Source organism: Hemiscyllium ocellatum, chromosome 10, assembly GCF_020745735.1.
Source record: "Hemiscyllium ocellatum isolate sHemOce1 chromosome 10, sHemOce1.pat.X.cur, whole genome shotgun sequence".
Lineage (NCBI taxonomy): Eukaryota > Metazoa > Chordata > Chondrichthyes > Orectolobiformes > Hemiscylliidae > Hemiscyllium > Hemiscyllium ocellatum.
The window spans coordinates 49,911,990-49,927,895 of record NC_083410.1 but is presented as its reverse complement, the minus strand read 5'-3'; positions in this window follow the sequence as shown (position 1 = coordinate 49,927,895).

Here is a 15,906-nt window from a genome sequence, read left to right as displayed (position 1 = left end):
ATATGAAGTAGTGTAGAAAAACAGAGGGATCTTGTAGTGTGTGTACACAGATTCTTAAAAGTGCTAGAACACATCAATAAGGTGCTTGGGCAGGGTTATGGCATATTTTCCTCTATTTGCCAAGGCATAGAGCAGGAAAGTTATTCTAGAGCTGTTTACAGCATTAGTTCGATCACAACTCAAACATCGCATGGGGTTTTGGTAACCAACGTAAAGGAGATTGCACTAGAGAGGCTGTTGCGGTTTACAGAGGAAATTTTCAGGACTGGAAATTTTCACCTATGAGAAAAGATTGGATTGGATTGGATTTTCAGAAGGGTCACTGGACTTGAAATGTTAACTCTGCTTTCTCTCCACAAATGCTGTTGAGTTTCTCCAGCATTTTGGTTTCTGTTTTGGATTAGCTGAAGTTGTTTTGCAGGGAAGAGGAGGATGAAATTTGGTTTAATTGATATCTATTGAGTTAACAAGGGGCTAAAAGCAAGAGGGTGATAGGGACCTTGTACTCACTATCTGAAGGGGTGATATCAGCAGAAACTTTCATCACAAGAAACTTGACATCTACGCATAAAGCTGTGACCTGCAGGGTTACAGAAAAAGTGCAGGATGGAAGGGTAAAGCTGGGTAGCTCTTTGTTAACGTGTATGCATATAACCTGCATAAAGGATTTGTTTGTTGTGGTGGTGGTATCCTATCTGACAGCAGGAGGGCTAGGTTCAAATTTCACCTGTCCTGGAGGTGTATTATAATATAGACAAACAGATTGATTAAAAATCCTCATAATGTGGCCAATCAGCCTCCTCGTTTCATAAATTCTCTGATTTGATTTGATCAAGCTGGTGTTGCATCCACAACCTTGTTAAATGTGTAGCTTTTCATATAATTTTGCTGTCTTTTTTTTTGCATCTATGTTGTCTGACTACTGGAAGGATTTTTAGTCATGAATGAAACTCTCTCTGGGATCATTGAGCTGGAAGTGAAGGTAATCATTACAAAATTAAGATAGGTTCCAAATCAACTTTAGACTGTTCAAATTTCACTGAAGCCTTTAATACACTGTGTGAATATACTGGAACTGCTATATAGTAGGATTCAAGATTCATTCCCTCATTTTTGAATGTATTGAATTTGAATATACTGGAAAGAAGGAAAACCGGAAACGGAACAGAATATTCTACAGTTAATCTAACTGCTGCAGAGAAATATTGAGTAATGGATGTTACTTTTTCTATACTATTGTGTCACTTACTACAGTATTTTGATAATTGTAAAGACCACTTTTTTTAAAACTGTGGAAAAAATGGGACCAGATACAGCTTTAAACCAAGGAAACTGTGTATGAAGATGTTTGCAGTTTGGAAAACATTACCGGAGCACATTCTGAGTTTTCTATACAATGTCGCCCTATTGAAGCAGTAAGGGAGAAGTCCATACAAATCTGTAATCATAGACATTGTGCCCAGTGCCAGATTTTTGATTGGTTTTTCAATTGGCACTAGATGTGGGCTCAGGAGATTTCAGCATAGTAACAACCTTCCAATCGGAGTGAATGCAGTTAATGCACTCTGTTTATGTGCATTTCTGTGTTTTTATATGTGTGTGCATGGAGCCAGGGGGAGATGGGAGGGGAGAACGTGATGAAAACAGAAGCCCAACATCAACATCTCTTTCTCTCCCTCTCTGTTCCCTTGCTGTGAAAAAATACCGTCTCCAATTCTGCCAAAAGAATACAAAAAAAAATACATTTGGAGGTGCAGAGAGGAAGAACAGCAAAGATCACATGGAAAGAAAGTCCACTGGGTCCAACCAAGTAACAAGTGACTAAAGACTGATCAGTGTGCAACTAAGAGAAAGTTTTTTTTTAACCAACCTAATCAGTGTTCTTATACTGGTGTTATCAAAATGTGTTCCTCTGACTATTATTCCCTCCAACTTAACTTATTTGTGTTTGTTTTTCTTTGTATGCGTGCATTGCTTTTAAAAGGGTAACTTTTATATCAATTAGAAATCCCGTTCTTTTACAGTGCTTGTTTAAGTTATACAATTATAGATTAACAATTCAACTGGTCTGTGGTTTTCCATTATTGTCATAAAATAGTTTTTTAAACAGTTATTTTCTTGCTCATGGAAAAAAATTGGTATGTATAATTTTTTATCTGACTTAGACAACTGGGTTGAACTGGGCAATTTAATCAAATCTTCACAACTCAGGGAACAGTACAATTTGATTTACAGCAGCTATCCCCAGTGAGTAATAACAAAAATAACATTCCTGATGAAGGGCTTATGCTCGAAACGTCGAATTCTCTATTCCTGAGATGCTGCCTGGCCTGCTGTGCTTTGACCAGCAACACATTTGCAGCTGTGATCTCCAGCATCTGCAGACCTCATTTTTTACAGTAATAACAAAAGTGTCTATTTTCATGGTATATTTAAAAAATATGATTTCTAGTTACAGAATTTAAATTTTTAAATGTAAATAAAAATTAAAACACAATGTGAAGTTAGCAAACAGAACTGTAGTAAATGCAATTAAAAGGATGAGTTACGTTTATTTCAAAGAGTTAGAGATACGAGACAGTAAAGCAACAGGTGATCCTACCTTAGCTTCATAATGGAGCCAGTGAGCCTGGTAAAATTATAGTTGTCCTCATTGTATAAATAGACTCTTCATGTAATTTTCCCAGATCAAAGAAAAGTAAAGAAACCATATGGTAAATAAGAGAAAGTCTTAAATATTCACATCAAAGTTTTGAGAATGGGATTTAGTTTGGATCTCCACCTAGGACACCCAAAGAATGCCAGATTGAAATGGGGATAGATTGCAGTGAGATCTGTCTTTTCATTGGCTTTTATCTGCATGATTTCTCAAAGAAACAGGGGAAATTGGGAAAGGCCTTGTGCTATCAAAAGCTCAGAACTCTCCAAGTTATAGTCACTAAGCAAGACATTAGTAAGGCTATGCTTGAGCTATGGTGTCCACAATGTTTTGATACTTACACCAAGTTGGAGGGTCAACTAGCTAGTTGTTGGTTGAAGAACCACAAAAAAAAAAATCCCATACCTCAGGAAATAGCAGGAATACAGAGAAGAAGAAGAGAGAATTCCTGAGAGCAGTGGAATGCCTTAGTTCAGTCCAGGTCAAGCACAGTAACAGTACTGAGGACCTCTCAGGTAAAATGAAAGGTAAAAACAGAAATAGTATGCTGAGATTTTCCATGCAAAGTAAATGTTTATGAGTGTTTATTAATAGTATTTGCTTTAACTCCCATGCAATAAAAGGTATTATTTAAAATGGAAAACCTTGCAGTGCAATGCTTTCAGTTAATAATGGAGTTTAAATTTCTTTATGAAGTTACTGTTCCCCATTAATGTCAAAACAAGTCTTCTCTCCGCTACAGTAACTATTCTTGATTGATTCCTGGTTGTATTATAATTAAAGATATATCTATACATTGCAATAGTTGCAGAATTAAACATATTTTGCATGCTTTGGCTGATTTACATATTGCTTGTTCTAAAAACGACAGAGTGCAAAATATCCAGAATGTCACCAGAGGGGAAATTAGTGAAACTGTGAAGAAAACGGGGGGAAATCATACACATCAACCACGAAAGGTGCACAGCTGCATATTCCATTTGTAAGTGACAAAATACTTTGTATCAATGAAAAATGCAATACTGGGAACAAGTGTGAAAAGAAAATCTGAAAAATATTGGCTTCAGGTTACGAATAGTTAATTGAAGTTCCTGAAAAATATTCTGAAGATGTTGAATACACTTTTTATTTAAAAGGCTCAATTTACTTTCACAGAACTTCATTATTATGTGGTTAGCATTATTAGAGATTCCAGTACTTTATAGAAAATACTGAACTGTGTCTGGAACATGTTGTGTAGTTCAAATATCAAGGAATGCCTGAACCTTTGTTATAATTTATTCTAATTTTAGCACCTTCCACCTAATTTGTACAATTGATCTGGGGAATGTAAATTATAGAACAGAAAGAAGGAAAATTCTTATCTGACAAATCAGGATTCTGAATTTTTCTTAAATCAGAGCAGTAATTCTGATTACAAGTCATTAACAAAGCTTTGCAGACGTTAAATGACAAATGCTTAAATGCCATTAACATCCTTAGTGATCAATTCAAACCAAATTTATTTAATTGCACCAAGATAAATCAGATTCTTAATTTCAGTAGGATTTATGCTGGTTAGAGACAAAAAAAACTGCAGATACAAGAATCCAAGGTAGACAAGCAGGACGCAGGAAGAACACAGCAAGCCAGGCAGCATCAGGAGGTAGAGAATTCAACATTTTGAGTGTAACCCTTCTTCAGGACTGGGGGTAGGTGTAAGGAGAGCTGCAGATAAAGGGGGGGGGGTGGTAGATGAGGGAGGGTTTTGGGTGGGGAGAGGAGTGGAGCGGTGAGGTAAAGATAGATAGCTGCTCCCGATGCGATCTTCTCTACACTGGTGAGACCAAACGTAAAATCAGGGCATGTTTCGCCAAGGATCTTAGTCGGGTACTCAGGGACCAACCTGACTTCCCAATCACTGTCCATTTTAATTCCCCTCCCACGCCCTTGCAATAGGGAGGATATTATTAAGTTGAAGAGTGTTCAGAAGAGATTTTCCAGGATATTGCCGGATGTAGAAGTTTGAGTTATAAAGAAACGATGGATAGGCTGGGACTTTTTTCACTGGAGCGAAGGAGATTGATAGGTGACCTGATAGAAGTTTATAAAATAATGAGAGGTTTAGGTAGAGTTAGTGGTAGTTGTCTTTTCCCTAGGATGGGGAATTTCAAGGCTAGAGGGCACATTTTTAAGGTGAGAGGAGAGAGCTTTTTTTTTACATAGAGGGTGGTTTGTGTGAGGAATGAATTTCCTGAGAAAATGGTAGATACGGGTGCAATAACAATGTTTAAAAGATATTTGGATAGATACATGAATAGGAAAGGTTTGGAGGGATATGGACCAGGAGCGGGGAGGTGGGACTAGTTTAGTTTGGGATTATGTTTGGCATGGACTGGTTGGACCGAAGGGTCTGTTTCCGGGCTGTGTGACTCTATGTCCATCCTCGGTCTACTTCACTGCCACAGCAAATCAAACCGCAAATTGGAGGACAACACTTCATCTTCCAACTGGGCAGACTACAGCCCAGAGGACTCAACATTGAGTTCTCCAATGTCAAATAGCCTCCCTTCCCATCCCCCAATTCTCTTCCCAGCCCCTTCCTCTTTTCCATTCCTCTGACTGACCCTTCCTTCTAGATACCAACCAGATTCATTCCTCCCATCGATCAACCAGATCGTACCCTCTACTTATGTTCACCTATCACTACCTCACCACCCTGCCCTACCCCCTCTTTATATGCAGCTCCCCTTACACCCACCCAAGTCATGAAGAAGGTGTACACCTGAAACATTACCTTCTCTACCTCCTGGTACTGCCCGGATTTACACTGGTGCACAGCAGAAATTAGAAAATGAGTCAAGAGTCAAATTCTCTCAACACCTACTCTACTGGGTCAGGGTGACATTCTTTCGGGAAAAAAACAAATCAGGCTACAGCCATTGTAAACAACATAAAACAATTAACCCTTTCATTAGAACTCTGCAGAACTATAATAAATAAGACAATCCATTTCATTCCAAAGAAGAAATATTCAAAGTTTGTGCGAAGATTTGTGCGAAGATTACTGCGACCCCTAGGACTCATAACGGCACACAAACCAACAGCCACGCTCAGACAACAACTTACTAGAACAAAGGAGCCAATACCCAACATGAGCAAAACTAATGTAGTTTATAAAATACCATGCAAAGACTGCACAAAACACTATATAGGACAAACAGGAAGACAGCTAACAATCCGCATACATGAACACCAACTAGCCACGAAACGACACGACCAGCTATCCCTAGTAGCCACACACTCAGACAACAAGCAACATGAATTCGACTGGGAAAACACTACTATCATAGGGCAAGCCAGACAGAGAACAGCCAGGGAATTCCTAGAGGCATGGCATTCATCCACAAATTCCATCAACAGACACATCGACCTAGACCCAATATACCAATCACTACAGCGGACAGCTGAAACTGACACCCGGAAGCGGCAAGGACAGACCACTATAAATGCCGGAAGAAACATCAAAGAAGCGCTTCGCAGGAGGCTCCACAGCACTGATGATGTCTCCTAGCCAGGGGACGAAACGTTTGCAACAAAAACTTCCAGCTCGGCGAACAGAACCACTACTACAAAGAAGAAATATATTTTTACTGTTTGTTTATGAGATCAGATTGATCACTTTAAGTTTGATTTACTTTGAACATTTATTGCAATCATTAAAGTTGGCTCAAAATTGCCATTCTCGAAGAATTGTTGGCAGAGTTCATTGTTTCTCTCCCTACAGATGTTAATATTGTAGTCCCTGAACCCCACCAATGCTGCCAGACATGCTTGCCATTCCTACCAGTTTCTGTTTTCATTTGGGATTTCAGGAACTCCCATTTTTTTTCCTTCCAGAACCTTTCAGTTAGATAAATTAACAGTTTTTAGTTGACTTAAAAAGAAATCTCCACCAGGACATCGGCAAAGGTACAACTGGATTTGATTTTGCAGCTCATGTACACTTCTCAAAGGAAGATGTGCTTGCTCTCGAGGCTATGCTCCAAAGGTTTGGGTTCACTAAACTGGCTCCGGGGACAGAGGGATTTCCTATGAGGAGAGATTGTGTTGACTGGGCCAACATGTTTTGCCATTTAGAAAATTGACAGGTGACCTCTTTGGAACTGTATGACATGACAATTGTGTTCCTCTGCAACCTCGCACTTTAGAAAATCGTGCTATGGAAAACTGATACAGAAAATCACACTGTTGAAGATTGCTAATAGAAAGATCACTATACCCAGTCAGTAGAAAGTTTGCGTTATCCAAACAACATGGACAATTCGTCAATTGCTTTATAGCCATTTCACATTGACGAAACGTGTGTTATAGCAGAACAACCTGTATAAAATTTCTCATGATAATATAAAATATGGATTGCCGATCTTTGAATTCCATTGTTCGATTCGATATGTGGCACTTTCATGGACCAAAATGGTTTATAAAAGGAACAATAAAGTCAGACTAAAAATGGCCACAGGCCAATTGAAATTCTGGGGAACTGTACTTGAAACAGCTGAACTGAAATTAACAACGGCAGAAGTTTCTAGGAGTAATTCGGAAGACATTCAAAAATTCAGCCCTTGGGAAAAGAAGTATACCAAGGACAAAGCAACCATCACTGACAATGGAAGAAAAGGAAAAGAGAAAGCATATCATGCAGCAAAGGGCAGCACGGTGGCTCAGTGACCAGCACTGCTGCCTCACTGCACCAGGGACCCAGGTTCGATTCCAGCCTCGGTCGACTGTCTGTGTGGAGTTTGCACATTCTCCGAGTCTGCGTGGGTTTCCTCCAAAGATGTGCAGGTCAGGTGAATTGGCTATGCTAAATTGCCCATAGTGTCAGGAGTGAATATAGGGTAGGGACGCGGGTCTGGGTGGGTTACTCTTCAAAGGGTCAATGTGGACTTGGTGGGCCGTAGGGCCTGTTTCCATAGTGTAGAGAATGGAATCTAATCTAAGAAACCAGGGGATTGGGAAGCCTACAGACAACAACTAAAAAAAAAGAAAAAATAAGGGAGAAGATTAAATATGAAGCTAAACTTGCTAGTAATATAAAAAAGATTGCAAGAATTTCTTTAATTATAAAGGGCTTAAGTAGATATTGGGCTGCCAGTAAATGACGCTAGAGAAGTAGTCATGGGGAACAAAGAACTGATCAAGTACTTTTTGTCAGGCTTCACATTGGGAGACATGAGTAACATTGCAAACATTTAAGAGAGTTGGGGACCGAGATGGGTATGGTGGCCATCTCATAGGAGAAGCTGCTAGAAAAACTAAAATACCTGAAGGTGGATAAGTCACCTGGACCAAGTGGATGACACCCCAGAGTTCTGAAGGAGCTAGCTGAAGAGATAGTGGTGATCTTTCAGGAATCACTGGAGTCAGGGAGGTTCCCAGAGGACTGGAAAATCCCTAATGTAACCCTCATCCGCCTGTTTAAGAAGGAAGTAAGGCAAAAGATGGGAAATTACAGACCGATTAGCCTGACCTCGGTCATTAGTAGGATTTGAAGTCCATTGTGAAGGATGAAATTTCTGCATACTTGGAAGTGCATGGTAAAATAGGGCAAAGTCAGCATATTTTCATCAAGGGGAGGTCATGCCTGACAAACCTGGTAGAATTCTTTGAGGAGGTAACAAGCAGATTAGACAAAGGAGAGCCAATGGATGTTGTCTACTTGGACTTCCAGAAGGCCTTTGATAAGGTTCCACACAGAAGGCTGCTGAGTAAGATAACAGCCCATGGAGTTAGAGGCAAGGTACTAGCACATAGAAGATTGGCTCTCTGGACAAAAACAGAGAGTGCAGATAAAAGGGTCCTTCTCAAAATGGCGGCCAGTGATTAGTGGTGTTTCACAAGGGTCAGTGTTGGGACCACAACTTTTCACTTTACACATTAGTGATCTTGATGAAAGAACTAAAAGGCATTCTGACTAAGATGATACAAAGTAGTCTTGAGGAGGCTTGGAGGCTACAGGAGGATTTGGACAGGCGAGGAGAGTGGACAAAGAAGTTGCAGTTGGAATATAATGTGGGCAAGTGTGAGGTCATGCACTTCAGTAGGAAGAATGGGGGCACAGACTATTTTCTAAATGGGGAGAAAATTCATAAATCTGCAATACAAAGGGACTTGGGAGTCCTACTCCAGGATTGTTTGAAGGTTAACTTGCAGGTTGAATCAGTGATTAGGAAGGCAAATACAATGTTGATATTTATTTTGAGAACACTAGAATATAAAAGAAGGTATGTATTTCTGAGGCTTTATAAGACTCTGGGTCAGACCACATTTGGAGTATTATGACCAGTTTCGGGCCTCATATCTCAGGAAGGGTATACTAGCCCTGGAGCGGATTCAGATGAGATTCACAAGAATGATCCAGGGAATGAAAGGCTTAATATGTGATGAAGGTTTGAGGACTCTGGATCTGTGCTTGATGGAGTTTAGAAGGATGAGGGGCGGGGGATCTAATTGAAACTTATAGAATACTGAAAGGCCTAAAGAGAGTGGTCATTGGGAAGATACTTCCATTAGCGGGAGAGACAAGGACCCAAGGGCACAGCCTTACAGTAAAAGGAGACTCTTTAGAATGAAGATGAGGAGAAACTTCTCCAGCTAGAGAGTAGTGAACCTTTGGAATTCATTGTCACAGAAAGCTGTATAGGCCAGGTCATTGAGTATATTTAAGATAGAGATAGAAAGGTTTGCGATTATCAAGGGAAGCAAGGGTTACAGGGAGAAGGTGGGAGAATGGTGTTGAGAAACTGATCAGCCATGATTGAATAGCAGAACAGTCTTGATGGGCCAAATGGCTTAATTTGTACTCCTGTCTCTTATGGTCAGCATTTGTCTCTTTAAAAGTCATTGCACCATCTTCTGCATCGTTGAGATGCCACTGTTTATTTTGCAAGAACCAGCAGCATGGTGCAAACTTCCCTTGACCAGCAGTTGATCTCTGCACACAAACAAGTGAAGAAATTAATGGAAATTAAATGCAGAAGCAGTTTGCAAAAGATGCTTCACACACTTGCGCTTTTAACGTCCTAGCGTCCAGCAGACACAAATCCTATGCTTTCATCAGTACCTTATGACAGACTCCATTCAAACATTTTTTTTAGTCACACTTTGCATCTAGAGAGTGTCAAGTGATGCATTTCTTTTCATCTCAGTGGACATTACCAGGTACAGACCCAAAGCTTCAATGTCCCCCTTTACCTTGCAGTACCCCAAAAGCCCATTCCCATCCATCCATGTGGAGATCAACCATAATGAATTTTGCCTCCAACTGCCCTCCCTGTCCCAAGTAACACATTACTCCTTAGGTCGGTGATTCCTCAGCATTCTGCAAGTGGATCAGAGAGGTGCCAAGGAATTCCTGAGGGGGTTGGCAAATATAAAACTGTCAACATCAGTGGACGAGGGGTGTATGTGTTCCATGGTGCCCCGGATTAGGCCCAAAATGTTTTTCAGGATAGAACAGCATGGAAGACCTTCAGAGCCATCTATGAACTGAATGCACCAGGTTCAGCTTGGACTCTCACGTTAGGAATGTGTGGACTTGGTAAACTGGACAGTAATGAGGCCAGATGTGTAGTTAATAAGGTTAAGAAACTATCACCCCTTTAATTGGCAATTCATTGCTACTCAGCATGAATCTTCACTCTCTAGCAACCGCTAAATTTTTTAATACAAATTGCTCCTGCCAAAAACCCGGTCACAGATCTCACTATACTCCATGATGCTCTGGCCTCTAAGACAGGTGAGGTGCCAGAAGACTGGAGGTTAGCTAACTTGTGGCACTGTTGAAGAAAGATGATAAGGACAAGCCAGGGAACTATAGGCCAGTGAGCCTAATGGCAGTGCTGGGCAATTTGTTGGCAGGAATCCTGAAGGACAGGATGTACATGTATTTGGAAAGGCAAGGACAGATTAGGGATAGTCAACATGCTTTGTGCATGGGAAATCATGTGTCATAGACTTGATTGAGCTTTTTGAAGTAGTAACAAAGAGGATTGATGAGGACAGAGCAGAAGATGTGATCTATATCGACTTCAGTAAGGCATTCGACAATGTTGCCCATGGGAGACTGGTTAGCAAGGCTAGATCTCACAGAATACAGGGAGAACTAGCCATTTGGATACAGAACTGGCTCAAAAAGGTAAACGAGCAAGTTGGTGGTGGGTTGTTTTTCAGACTGGAGGCCTGTGACCATGGAGTGCCACAAGGATCGGTGCTGGGTCTACTACTTTTCCTCAATGAGGAATTTACATGTCAGGGTACTAACAGTTCTAGTTTATTTAGCTATTGCTCAACAGGTTGTAGCTTTTGCATCATTAATATGTTTGCACAACACCAACTGGCTCTTGCCTAATACCATCAAAATCGACCTTATTCCAATTTAGTACGTCATCTTTTAGATCAGGTCTATCCTTTTCCATCAATATTTTAAAACTAACATAATTATGATCACTGGCCTCAAAATGCTCCCCCACTGACACCTCAGTCACTTATCCTGCCTTATTTCCCAAGAGAAGGTCAAGTTTTGCTCCTTCTCTAGTAGATTCATCCAGCCAAAAAAAGTTTTCTTGTACATAAATTCTTCTCCAGGCAAGCCCTTAACATTATGGCAGTCCCATTCTATGTTTGGAACGTTAAATATCCCCTACATTACAACCCAATCAATTATACTTGCATATATCTGAATTCTCAGGGGGAAGAAAGATACTGATAGTACAACCCCAGTAAGGTGATCATCCATTTATTTCTCCATTCCACCAAAATAGCTTCACTGGGTGTAATCCCAGGAATATCCCATAATGTTATCCCCAAAAAACACTAAACCTGCCTCCTCTCTTGCCCCTCCTCCTATCACGTCAATATAAACAATGTGAATATAGGAGGAAAGTTTGCACATGATGCCAAAATTGATGGTGCAGTTTGACAGTGAAGTAGCTTAGAGTACAACCAGACCTTCATCAAATGGGTAAAAACAATGACTGCAGATGCTGGAAACCAGACTGTAGATTAGTGGTGCTGAAAGAGCACAACACTTCAGGCAGCATCCGAGAAGCAGTAAAGTCGACTTTTTGGGCAAAAGCCCTTCAGCAGATGGGCCAAGAATTGGCAATTGAAGTTTAATATATAGATACACATGATGTATTGCATTTTTTGGTAAGGCAAATCAGGGCAGGGGTTATACACTTAATGGTAGGGTCCTGGGGAGTATTAATCTTCGAGGAGAAAGTGAGGACCGCAGATGCTGGAGATCAGAGCTGAAAATATGTTGCTGGAAAAGTGCAGCAGGTTCCGGAAGAAAGTCTTATGCCTGAAACATCGATTCTCCTGCTCTTTGGATGCTGCTTGACCTGCTGCGCTTTTCCAGCAACACATTCTCAGCTCCTGGGGAGTACTGCCAAACAAAAACCTTGGGGTGCAGGTTCAGAGTTCTTGAAGGTGGAGTTACATATAGACAGGGTCGTTAAAGCAGCAATTGGTATGCTTGTTTTTATTGGCCAGTGCATTTAGTATAGGAGGTGGGAGGTCATGTTGTGGCATAACAGGGCATTGGTTTGGCCACTTTTGGAATACTGCATTTAATTCTGGCCTCTTAACCATAGAAAAGATGCTGAGACTTAAGGGTTCAGAAAAGATTTACAAACATGCTGTCAGGGTTGGAGCAGTGCAGAGAGGCTAAATTGGCTGGGGCTATTTTCCATGGAGCGTTGGAGGCTGTGGGATGACTTTATAAACCTCCTATAAGTCATGTAGGGCATATATATATATATATATAGGCTGAATAGCTAGGGTCTTTTTCCCAGTGTAGCAGAGTCCAAAACTGGAGGATATAGGTTTAAGGCAAGAGGGGACGGTCATAAAAAGGGACCTCCTGAGCAACATTTTCATGCTGCGGGTAGTGCATGTATGGAATGAACTGTCAGAGGAAGTGGTGATTGCTGGTATACAATTACAGCATTTAAAAAGGCATCTGAACGTGTATAGGAAGAGGAAAGGTTTGGAGGGATATGGGCCAGGTGGTGGTAAATAGAACTAGATTAATTTAGGATATCTATATTAGATCAGCATGGACAAGTTGGACCAAAAGGGTCGGTTTCCATGTTGTTTTGTAGTTACAGCGATTAGAGTTTATAGATTCCAACACATTTCATCTACCTGGACACCCTATGGTTCTAACTAGCCTTCTCATTTTCAGTCTACATTAAAATTAGCTAGTGTGAACAAGTTAACACTTAAGTCTCTCCCAGTGAGCGCACAGTTTCTCCATTACCAGCACCTCAGCTGTGGCATCTCATTAGCAACCCAGAAACTAAGTGCCTCATGGTTACAAAACAAAGCTTCAGAACAATTCAGATTTGGCCTCCCAGACAAGCAGATGTAAACACCCTACCACTTATGAACTCAACTTCCAGGCATGGTCAAATAGCTCCACAATTGTGGTTACCTTAGGAGAGTGAAAAACTAAAGAAATAAATTTTAAGAATTAAAAAAAAGTCTTGAGTAGACCCCAAAAGCAGACCGATAGTTAAACATAATCTTTCTGGCAATTCCTACAACCAAGTCATCACCAAACATGGTGTTTTACATTACTCTGGATTAACAAAGGGCAATAAAAAAAAGTACGCATGTTTGAGCAGCTCTCCATAAGCGTTATCCATTCTAGCATCCAGAAGAGGATAGTCCAGTTTCATTGGAAATCAAGAAACACAGCTACTACAAGTGACCTCTATTGGAGTAGGGTGCGGTCTCTAAATGAGGGTTGAAACTTTGTCTAGTATAAGTCGGGCAAAGTGAACAGAGTGCATTATCTAGGCAATAAACAGCTGCCAACTAATTAGCAAGCTGAAATGTCAAATTATGATTATGTTTGCTAGATGATTTTCAGCTAGTCAATAATGCACAAAAGATAGCTATGACTGATATCAAGCTTGATCAGTTGTACATTGACATAACTTCACTACAAGAAACCAGGCTCATTGAGAGCAGATGACTGAAAAGAATAAATATTACATGTTCATCTGGCAAGGCTAAAGTTGAGAGGAAGTGCATAAACAATGTGTAGCGGTGCTTTGGAGATCAGAGACAAAAGGAGTGCCAAGTCCTTAGACTCACCCTATTTTAACTATGCCACACTGGCATTCCAAACCAAGGAATACCTGCAAATGGACAAAGTGTATCATACTTAAAACAGTTTTCTCTTTCTAATGCTAAAATGGTCAAACCAATGTCATAATTCAGGATATTTTCATAACTTCCAGAATCCCATTGGATGAAAGTAATTTCATACATCCAAACCCCAAATTCACTTGATGCAGAAATCAACATCACAAAAGCTGCAACAGCTACATTCAAGTTGCCACCCATTCATTACACAACTCTAGAAAGCCAGAACTACACCAACAACCTTTGGTGTCATCTGCTAACTAATTGACCAATCCTCCTATAACCACATCCAAAAATTGTTTATCATTATTACAGAAACTTAGCTTATTAGAAAGTCAGGACTGACAGCTTAATGCTTGAGAGGATCAATGTTATGGCAAAGATAGAAAGAGGGGCAAGAGAAGAGGGAAGAGTGGCATTTTTGTTGGGATAGCAAAATTTTTAGTTCACTTCTCCAGTGATAAAAACTAAACTACTTGTGCTAAGCAGGAGAAATGGTCAGCTGAGGTCCTGAAACATCTTAATCAGCATATGTATGCCTTTTAATAGGTGGTTTATTTGTTTGTTGTATATAATTTGGGGTGACAATAGTTAGCATTGCTGCCTCAGAGCCAGGGAACCAGGTTCAATTCTAGCCTTGGGTGACTGTGTAGAGTTTCCACATTCTCCCCATGTCTGCGTGGGTTTCTTCAGTACTCTGAATTGCCTATGCCAAATTGCCCATTGTGTTCAGGGATGTGTAGGTGAGCTGCATTAGTCAGGGGCAAATGTAGAGTAATAGGGTAGGGGAATGGGTATGGGTGAGCTATTCTTCAGAGGGTCTGTGTAAACTCGTTGTACCGAAGGGCCTGTTTCCAAAACTGTAGTGATTGTGATATTTATTGATAAGCCAAATGATATCTGGTTCAGTCACGTTTTACGATGGCTAACAACTGTATGCACAAAGATAAGTGGCTGCATTCTATTTGGGGAGCCGGAAACAGAATCACAAAGTCCTGCCTGCCCAACTAAAAGGATGATCAAATACTTGCAGTTTAGATACAATGATAGCAGACATCAACATTAGCTACTAGGACACAGCGACTGACCAGGTGATATTTTCTGAAAGTTGACTCTTTGGAATGGCTTCATACGAGAAGGATAGAGAAAGCTAGAACCCAAAGAGAGGGTGGGGGAAATAAATGATGCATACTGTCATCCCATTATTTTTCTCCACAGCAAAGGTGGCTCCTGACTCTCAGAATTGATCATTGTGGCAAAAAACAAATCAAGTTATAAAGCTGTCACTGTACCAATTAAAGACTTTCTTCTTAAAATTAAGATTTTACTCATTTTCCTAAGGCCCTTATTTTAGGCTATAACTCCCAACAATTGCCCCCCTCCTCCCCCACAGAGGGAGTGTAGGATTAGTTTTGTTGCTCTTGCAGTACCAGCATGGACACAACTTGTTGTAACTTAAGCTGAAGAACATTTAATTATACAAATTTCCAGCTTCAGTCAGATAAATTTAAAGATGTGACAAAAGGATTTAATGTTATTCAAGATATATCCCTTTACACTAAATATATTCCTTTCAATAATTTTAACTTTATTATAATTGATGTAGACTAGTGACCACCATTTTAGCTCCACCAATATTAATTCAAGTAGAAAGAATGATTGAAAAATAATTAATGCTGTCAATTACCTAATGAAAATAAACATGAATCTAAGATTTTCTGCAGAATCATGGAGTAATATTCCATTTTAGGTTATCCAGAATTGAAATTTCAATTTTCTTTATTTGGATTCCAAGCTCTCAAATCTGCTAAATTTGGTGGAAGCAAAAGAAATGTTAAGAGGTCATTATGTTGCCACTAAATTTATTTTATCATTATTTCTCTGTTCTTCTCTTCTCAAAGCACATTTTTTTCAGTTAGGGGGACCCAGCTTTCAATCTCCATTCAGAATATCACTATTAGACTCAAATGTTACATCCAAGGTTTGACAAGACTGTTTATGCCCGAAGCCAAATATCGGAAACTTTTTCAAGATGCTCATTTCGTGCT